The sequence below is a fragment of the Coloeus monedula genome (assembly GCF_965178545.1).
Source record: "Coloeus monedula genome assembly, contig: HAP1_SCAFFOLD_401, whole genome shotgun sequence".
NCBI lineage: Eukaryota > Metazoa > Chordata > Aves > Passeriformes > Corvidae > Coloeus > Coloeus monedula.
The window spans coordinates 2776-11937 of record NW_028120555.1 but is presented as its reverse complement, the minus strand read 5'-3'; the positions used below and the strand labels follow the sequence as shown (position 1 = coordinate 11937).

Below are 9162 nucleotides of genomic sequence, written 5' to 3'. Positions count from 1 at the left end.
ACACAGGTGAAAGTCACAATTTTCCTGCCTCTTCCTTCCTTTCCAAACCAGTGCAGCGTGAGAGAAAGCAGCTGTTTCCCGAGGCCGATGGGTCACAGACAGGTAAGATGACATTGAGGCTTGTTCCTCAGAGGCAGTCAGCAAGCAGCAGATGATGATCTCAAGGATCCAGGTGACACCATCACCCTCTCAAGGGAGGAATCCTTTAAGCAAGCACATGGCTCATCACTTCCATCCTGCTTTGGTTTAATGAACCAGCTCTTCCTGGCAATGAGCAGCAAGGGGATCTAATTTGACTGTTGCTATCCTTTTACATTTTATTCAATCATTCCATCAGAACAGGCATTTTACTTTTGTTTCAGTTACTCCAGAGGACCTTGGCACAAAGCAAAATGAAGTCAAATGAGAAATAGCTAGCTTAAATTTATATACACCAACAAATCATGCTGTGTTTCAACAAGTGTAAGAGAGACGTGGGACTTTCCTTCCCTCTGAGCAGCTGCAAGCATAAAAAAAGCAATGATGCAACGTTCATTAATAAAACTTTCTTAGAAATCTCTTCTTATGGCCAGATTCAACATCTGCAGGAGATACCCAAAACACACTCATTGTGCTGCACTTCCCCTTTTCCATTCACGTGTTATATATACTGAAAATATGTTACCGAGTAGCTATGAACACACCATGCTCCCAGATTTTCCCTAAGTAAAACATGTATCTGTGTATGTTATAAACGATCAAACACAAGGGAGAAAAGTCTGGCACAGACACTGCAGCAAAGGAAATTCATCACATTACAGATCTCCCCTTATACAGAGATTGGCCAGGACTTTGATCAGTGATGGGAAGGAATTTCTCATCTTCCCATTTACAGCACCTGAAGCAAGAAGGATCCAACACCTTAAGCGGTGTCCAAGATAGCACAGAAATTTAAACAGAGCCATTTACAAAGGGCAGCAACTCATCTGGCCAGTTCCCACCTCAGATAACTATCTGCAGAACCCAGAGCAACACAATACTCCAAGGAGCAGTGAGATAGCCAGAAGATTCTCAGCTCAAGAAAATCAGGCAAGAACAGGATGTTCCTTAGCCTGGCTAACCCAGATAACATCTCCCAGCCATTAGCATGAGATGGAACAGAAAGAGAGAGGCTGAATCACTTGCAGTGTACAGATACTGCCCGAGGGAAATGTGACAGGTGACCTACAACATAAAAAATGCACTTAACTGTAAGAACTAGGAAGTGAAGCTAAAAATGAGAAAAATTAAAAGCTGTTCTTGGATATGCAGTAAAAAGCACACTGACATCATAAACGGGAGAAGGAACACAAAAGCACCCAGCTGTTCAAAAGCTGTGCAGTTAAGGTACAAAGAAATCAATGTTTTTTTAAAGAAAAAATCCCTCACAAGGTGAATGAGCTCAGTAACGCTCAAAACAATATTATTTGTTAGAAAAATCATCTGCTCCAGTGCCTGAAGCAAAAGGTTTGCCATTTATTCCATCATTCCTTCAAATCCAGGGATTAGTGAGAACTTCTTAACAAATTCCTGCCTTGCCTTATGGTCCTTCAGCTTCACCAGGGCCAAAGCTTGCTGCTCAGAGTCAGTACACGAATCCCTGTGGTGTTACCATCCTCTCTGAGTGAGAAAAGCACTCGAGATGGTGAACAAAGAGATGGGGCAGTTTCCTGATGCCTGAGAAGGATGTTCTTAAGATAAACAAAATTGCCCAATCAAAATTTATAAAGAAATGACATTTATTATGCTACCGAAATATCGGTTTTAAAAGCCACGATCGAGAAAAGCAGCTCCGAGCCAGGGGTCGGAGCTGGGTGAACACGCATAGATCTGATCTCTGTCGCACCAGACCTCCCAAGTTCACGGATGCTGCTTTGGCTGGTCCCTTCTTATGCATTTTTTGGGCAGAGTCCGAATTAATTCTATTCTTCTCGTCATTTTAGCATATTCATGAAGTTTTCTTGTCCCGGAGTTGGGCTGCGCAAAGCCTTTCCTGGATCCCAGGAATTGTCCATCCTGGGTGATGAGTGGGCCATTTCTGCTGATGAATGGGCCATCTCTGCTTCCTGGAACAGTTATTTTTAGTTCCCGGGATGTCCGATTCCTTATCAGATGAGATGTAGATATCAGAAGGTGGCAATCAAGTCGTTATGGTGCAAATGTCCCGGTGATAAGATCTAACCCCACCTGGGTGGAATCCTCACTTATTGTGAGAGAACTTCTTTTAGTGTTGTGAAATTTTTCTCTCAGCCGGGCTGCTGAAGGGATTTTGAAACTCGGTCTCTGTAGGGTCTGATTACACTCCAATTTTATACATAATAGCACGAATTACATACCTTATTTATAACGTTCTCAACTCAGTGGCACAAAGTCTGCTTTTGTTCAGACAGGAATGAAGAGGAAAAATGGCAGAAATTCATAACAGGGACGATGAGGAGAAACATTGGGCTGTGCACACATTCAGTCCAAGCAACATCAATGCCAGGTGTGGTTTAAAATTCACGTTTGTGCTTTATTAAAGCCACGCACTGTATTTATGGCTCTCAGTGAATTCTGTATCCAAAAGGGACACGTTAGCTGATTCAAAATTAGTTGGATTTCTTTCCTTCTCCTGTAGCAGTGCCAGTAGGAGAGGTAACAAAGGCAGTTCCCTGGCCTTCAGACATTGCACAGAAGTGGGATCCATAGATACAAACTCAGGCAGCCAAACTGCAGGTATTTCATTCAGGGCCTAAGACATGAAGCTAGGCTTCTTTTAATAAATCACGGACAGGGATGAGCTCCTGACATTAATATTGCACTCCTCCCTCTTTCTGCTGAGACAGTCTGGCCAACACGAATATCCCTAATACAGATCCAGGGCTCTGGTATAACAGCCACCCCAAAAAGCCATAGTTCCAGCTACCTTTCCTTTCTTTGCATCATACCAGGAGGAATCAAAAGGAATGAAACCTATTTCATTTATTATTACAGGTGAGAACCCCTCTAAGTACATAGGAAGAGAAGTTGTAGTTTGTAACCTTGTTCTCCATCTAGAAGTAAAACAGGGGCTGGTGTGAGGCAACGAGGGCAACAGAGAAAATGCTGAAAAGAAACTGAGGAATGTGAAGCCAAATTTTCAAGCATTCCAGGCAATCACACCACTCAGGGACAGTCTACAGCTCAGCAAATCACATGCTGGAATGCAGTGGAGTATGGAGTAGGGCAATAGGGAACTGCTGAACAAAATAGGTGCTACAGCCTCTTGTGCTCAGGCTCTTAGCCCAAAGTATGTTCCAGCTCCAACTGAAGGGCATTCTGAACCAGAAGAGCACTGACCTTTTTGATTTTGGCAGTTCACAGTTCTCAGACAGCAGAACGTCTGTGGCTCCTCTCATCATTATTTTTGCTGTTTTCACTACTGGCCATCAAGTTTCCTGCAGTAGCCATCCATGAACCCCGGATCACTACTACATTAATAACACAGAACATGGCTCTCAGAGTGCATTAGTGAGGTACCAAGAGAAAACCCAAATGATGATCCTCCTCACTGAAAAGGTAACAGACAAAAAAAATAAAAGTGTGAAAATACTTTTTAAAAGATGGCTGAAATGAGGCAAATTCTTAAAATTAAGTAAATGTCTGAAATGAAATTTAAGCAAATTTAACTGTTGCAAAGTATTCTGAATACACATACAGTACAATATACTAGAGTCCAAAATTAGAAAAACTTCTGGTCATGGAAATATGGGGTAAGGGATATGTTTATTTGGAACAATCAGTTCAGCAGAGATCTCTTTGCTACAAATATCTTGAATTTAATTCTTCTGCCTTGATACAATCTCCTGAGAAAATAAAAAAATAAAATAAAAATCCTACAGGAAAAACTTGTGTTGGATGCAATCTCTTCACTCATACCTGATACAAAAGTCTAATTTATTCTCTTGATTTATTGTCTTAAGGAGAATGAATTAATTATTCTTCCACTCAGAAGTCTATGGCATCAATCCTGGAGTTGAATCAGAGAAAATTCAATCTCTCATGAGTTCCCACTCCATTTACTTTTCTTGTAAGTGTTCTGTTTTGTTGAAGTGAAAGCTCCTCTGGACTCAGGCCCAGAGGGAAGCCAAAGCACAGGGGTTGAATTAAAACCTTTGGACAAGCTGAGATACATGAAGTCACACCAAAGTGAAATAGAAATACAGATTTTTTAACCTTTAGTAGAAATATATGCTAAGTGCCTTAAACATTGAAAAGCTGCAGCAGAGACCTTAAACACAGTTCTTACTGCAGCAGTGTTACCTTTTCACAGAATTCTTTACTTTAGACAAAAAATGGATAGAATGACACTGTTCACATTTTTTAGATAGAGCGTTCACGTAAACAATAAGAGCTGATAGAAACTGCATCCACAAATCTGTGTAATACCTGTGTAACACTGGTGTGAGGCTTACGACTGTTAGAATTAGACCAGGATCGGTTAAGAAAAGGAAAACTAGAATCGTGTGTTAATCTTATTGGTCAATTAACAAATCTAATCCACACTTCTGTAAGAAAAAATATAGAGTCTAGAGCATATAGAGCATATAGAGCATATAGAGCATATAGAAGAAGAAGAAGAAGCTGTTTTTGCCTGTTGTTGCTGTTGCTGCTTGCTTTTATCATGTAACCCCCTTTGAACTCTGCCTTCAAGAAAGCTGTGAGACTATGAAATACAGAACTCAGCAGAACAGCAGCCTCCTCTGCTCTCTCACCCTGGTCCGGGAAGGAAGGGTACCCCGTCCAAAGCTCAACAGCGCAGAGCCCCAAGGCTGCTGTGGGCAGCAGGGCCCAGGGGCCGTTCCCACCCGCAGCGCTCCTGTCCTGGGCTGGGCCTGCACAGGGGCTGGGGCACCATGGCTGGGGCAGCGGGGCACAGAGGGGCCACGGAGCCGCTGCCGGGGCTGACAGCGAGGCCAGGGACACACAGGGAATTTCTGGGCATTGCCTGCGCTGGGCAGGGCTGAGTGTGGGGAAGGCAGAGCTCAGCTGGCCTCGGTGGCTGCAGGAAAAGCCGAGAGCCCAAAGAGCCCCCGTGGCTGTGCTGGAGAGCAAGGCTGGAGGAGGGAAATGCGGGGCTGCTGCGGGATGGGGAGGGGGATTGAATTCCAGCAGGCACCGACGGGGGGCTGAGAGACTCAAGGGCTCCTTGGCCTGAGCCTGTCCTGGAAAGGTCTCTCAGCCCTCTGTGCCCATGAAGGGCTCCAAGGAGGAGCAGAGCTCATCTTGGCAGGACCCTCATGGAATCCCTGAGGGACAAATGCCAGTGCCTGCCCAGCCTTCCCAACGTCCCTGACACCAAAGGCCTTTTCCACATCCCTCGGTTCCAGGTCAGTGCCCAGAACACAGCACACGCCTGTCCAGGTCCTGGGGGCGATTCCCAAGGGAGGCAGCTGTGATTTCTCCCCACAGACCCACCACTCCGGTGTCTCTCTGTGCAGCCCTTGGCTGTCCTGAGCACTTTCCCTGGAGCCTCCCTGCCCTGGACGTTTGTCTCCATGCAGTTCTCAGCACAGCCCAGCAAAGAATTCAGGTGCTGTGAAAAGCGAGGTTCACTCTCCTGTTAGAATTTAAAGAGTTTAATATAAAGACAATAAGAGACACGTAAAATAAAGCAAAGGGATAACGGCCGGGTGCCTTGGCGCTCTGCCAAGAGCACACCTGATGCCCGAGGTGAGTCTCTTTTATACCATTTTTACTGTCTGTTCTGTATTCATATTAAAACTTTTCCAGGAATTGATCTGCATGGCCACTCCTTGGGTCCGCCTTTTTAGAGCATGCGTAGTCTTCTGCCTTGTGGTTTTATTTCTTTTGATTCTTGGGGTTGGGCCCGCTAGGTAAGAGTCGATGGTGGGGTGGATCTCTTAATTCTCCAGACAGTCAGGGCTGATTGCAGCTTTGGGCCTCTTTGCCCCCCGGGCAGAGCGGTGATAGCAGCTCTCGGACCCTCCCGGCTGCCCGTTCTCTGGGCGGAGCAGTCTTTGGGCCCTTTTGTTCTCTGGACAAAGTGTTGATTAGCAGCTCCTTGGGCCTCATCCTCTGCTCCCTTGGAGGTTATCTTACTTGCTCACACTTGCTAACATTCTTGCTAAAACGAGAGAAAACTACATCCACACAGCAAAAAGCATTTCTAACATTATATAATATCTACTTTAATACTTTGCGAGAAGCCAATACTATATGTTTATAACAGGTGCTTTCCCAGAGGACATTACTCTGGGAGTGAAGTGGCCTCAGGGCACAGTTTGTGCCCCTGGAATTGTGCCAGCCCCGAGTGCTGCTGATGGTGTTTGTGCTCACTCGGGTTCATCTCCCCACACCCACTCGATGCACTGCTGAAGGCTCCTCAGGACACAGCAAACACGGACTGCTGGCCTGGTCACTTGGTGTCCCTCCGTGCAGGGACAAACAACCTCCTGCAGGGGAGGGCAGAGGCCAGTGCTGGGATTGCTGGTGGCAGGGGCTGGTGTGGGACACTTGCCCTGGGCACCTTCCCAGGCTGTGCCCGGAACAAAGGCACAGCCCAGGCCCTGCTCTGCTGCTCCCTCAGGTCCATCCCAGGAGCTCTGGCAGTGCCAGGACACTGCTGCCTGCCCCCCCTGCACACTCCCCCCTGCCCCTGGGCACTGGGGTTTGCTTTGCCAGGGCATTCCTGGGGCACATTCCTGACAGCAGCTCTGGAGGAGAGCGAAGCCTTCCTGCCCTGGCCCCAGGAGATGCCCTTTGCTGATGGAGCTGCTGTGCTGGAGCCCGGCTGTGTCCCAGCAGTGCCCGTGGCCTGTCCCTGCCTGTGCTCACAGCACGGACACGCAGCAGGACAGTGACCGAGCTGCCCGAGCACTCCGGCCTTGCACCCTCAGAAGGGCTGGGAAAGGGAGTGTGGAGCTGGGAAGAGCAGAGGTGGGAAGAGGCTGGGCCATTGTCCCTGGCCGTGCTGCTGTGCTGGGAGTCTCTTCCCTCCAGCTCTGCCCACAGGCACTGCCCCTGCAGAGCCAGAGAAGGGCTGAGGAACAAACCTTGGACACAAAGGTCAGGACAGCCCCTTGTTTTGATTCAAATGCACAGGGAAGAAGCCTCCTGAAAGTCTTTGTGTTTCAAAAGAAAGGTAGATGTTCATGCAGAAATGCAAGGAGTAGTACTACAGTACTTTATAAAAAGCAGAATAACACCAGAAAAAGAATAAGAAAAAGCACCAATGAAAATATGGACAAAGAGGAAAAAGAGGCCAAGATTGTAAAGAGTTACATTCTGAAGGTTCTGGAGCAGAAAAGAGAGAGTTTATTGCTTCTGAGAAGCATCCTAGTCATAATTTTCCTCGCATGGCAGAAGAAAATAGAAAGATTTTAACTTGTGAAAAGTATCCAGTCCTCACTTGCCTCAGGGCATCCCTGAGCTCCTGGTTCCTCAGGCTGTAGATGAGGGGGTTCAGGGCTGGAGGCACCACCGAGTACAGAACTGACAGGGCCACATCCAGGGATGGGAGGAGATGGAGGGGGGGCTTCAGGTGGGCAAACATAACAGTGCTGAGGAACAGAGAGAGCACGGCCAGGTGAGGGAGGCACGTGGAAAAGGCTTTGTGCCGGCCCTGCTCAGAGGGGATCCTCAGCACGGCCCTGAAGAACTGCACATAGGAGAAAACAATGAACACAAAACAGCCAAACACCAAACAGGCACTGACAGTGATGAGCCCAAGTTCCCTGAGGTGGGATTTGGAGCAGGAGAGCTTGAGGATGTGTGGGATTTCACAGAAGAACTGGCCCAGGGCATTGCCCTGGCCCAGGGGCAGGGAAAATGTATTGGCCATGTGCAGGAGAGCGTAGAGAAAGGCACTGGCCCAGGCAGCTGCTGCCATGTGGGCACAAGCTCTGCTGCCCAGGAGGGTCCCGTAGTGCAGGGCTTTGCAGATGGACACGTAGCGCTCGTAGCACATGATGGTGAGGAGGAAATCCTCTGCTGAGAGGAGGAACAGAAAGAAAAACACGTGAGCAGCACATGCTGAGTAGGAGATGTGCCTGGTGCCCCAGAGGGAATTGTGCATGGCCTTGGGGACAGTGGTGCAGATGGAGCCCACAGGTCGGTGAGGGCCAGGCTGAGCAGGAAGAAGAACATGGGGCTGTGCAGGTGCTGGCCGCAGGCTCCGGCGCTGATGATGAGGCCGCTGCCCAGGAGGGCAGCCAGGGAGATGCCCAGGAAGAGGCAGAAGTGCAGGAGCTGCAGCTGCCGCGTGTCTGCCAATGCCAGCAGGAGGAAGGGGCTGATGGAGCTGCTGTTGCACATTTTGAGCCTCTGGCCATGGAGTGCTGTTGAAGGAGGAGACAGTGAGGAGTCAGGGGAGACTTTGCTGAGCAATGTCCAAGCCCTTTCTCCTGGCCCTGCCCCCCAGTTTTCCTTTTCTCAGAGCCCTTCCCTCAGCCCCGTGCCTGGAGCTCTGCTGGGATCTGGCCCCATTGCTGTGACGAGCAGGGGCTGTGCCCATGGACAGCGAGGAGTCAGCTCTGCTCTGCTGCAGCGGGGACATGGGAATGGGGACAGGGGCCGGTCCTGGGGCTGGACTCCATCAGCCCAAAGTGCTCCTGAGGCAGAGGAGCTGGGCAGCATCTCCTGTGCCAGGGCTAAGGAACGGTGACGGCCAAAGGCACTTTGAGAGGGTTTCCTGCCGTGCCCAGGGAGAGCAGAGAGCTGTGCAAGGCAAGAGCATTGGCTGTAACTCAGAGAAGGGTGAGGGAAGCTGCTCTGTCGCTCCATCTGTCCCCAGCTGCCCCTCCTGAGATCGAGGGCAGTCACTGTGTTCCCCTGAAAATCAGCCTGGCACAGCTGAGAGCAGAGGGACCCACAGCAGAGCAAAGTGGCTCAGCCTTTCTCAGAGTCTCAGCCCCACTGCTGGCCAAGGACACTCCCGGCCCCAGTGTCCCCTGGAAGGCAGCTCACAGCTGGGATGGCATCCCGAGGGCACAGCGAGGGTCCTGTCCATGGCCCTGCTGGAGGAGAGCCGGCTCATTGCCAGCCTCCCAGCCCGGCGTGCCCAGAGCTCCCGGGGCACAGGGAGCTGGGACACCCCATTGCTGTGCTCAGCCTGCACAGGAGGAGCCCCAGGGCTGGGCCTGAGCCTGCAGCTGGAGCTGCCAT

General features: G+C 49.3%; 1 pseudogene across 1 annotated transcript; it reads right to left on the bottom strand.

Moving 5' to 3' along the window:
* Window positions 1-7339: 7339 nt before the first annotated feature.
* LOC309585797 (olfactory receptor 14J1-like) lies at window positions 7340-8313 on the bottom strand (annotated as a pseudogene). Its single transcript has one exon. The product of its transcript is annotated as an olfactory receptor 14J1-like (transcript).
* Between the last annotated feature and the right edge of the window lie 849 nt (window positions 8314-9162).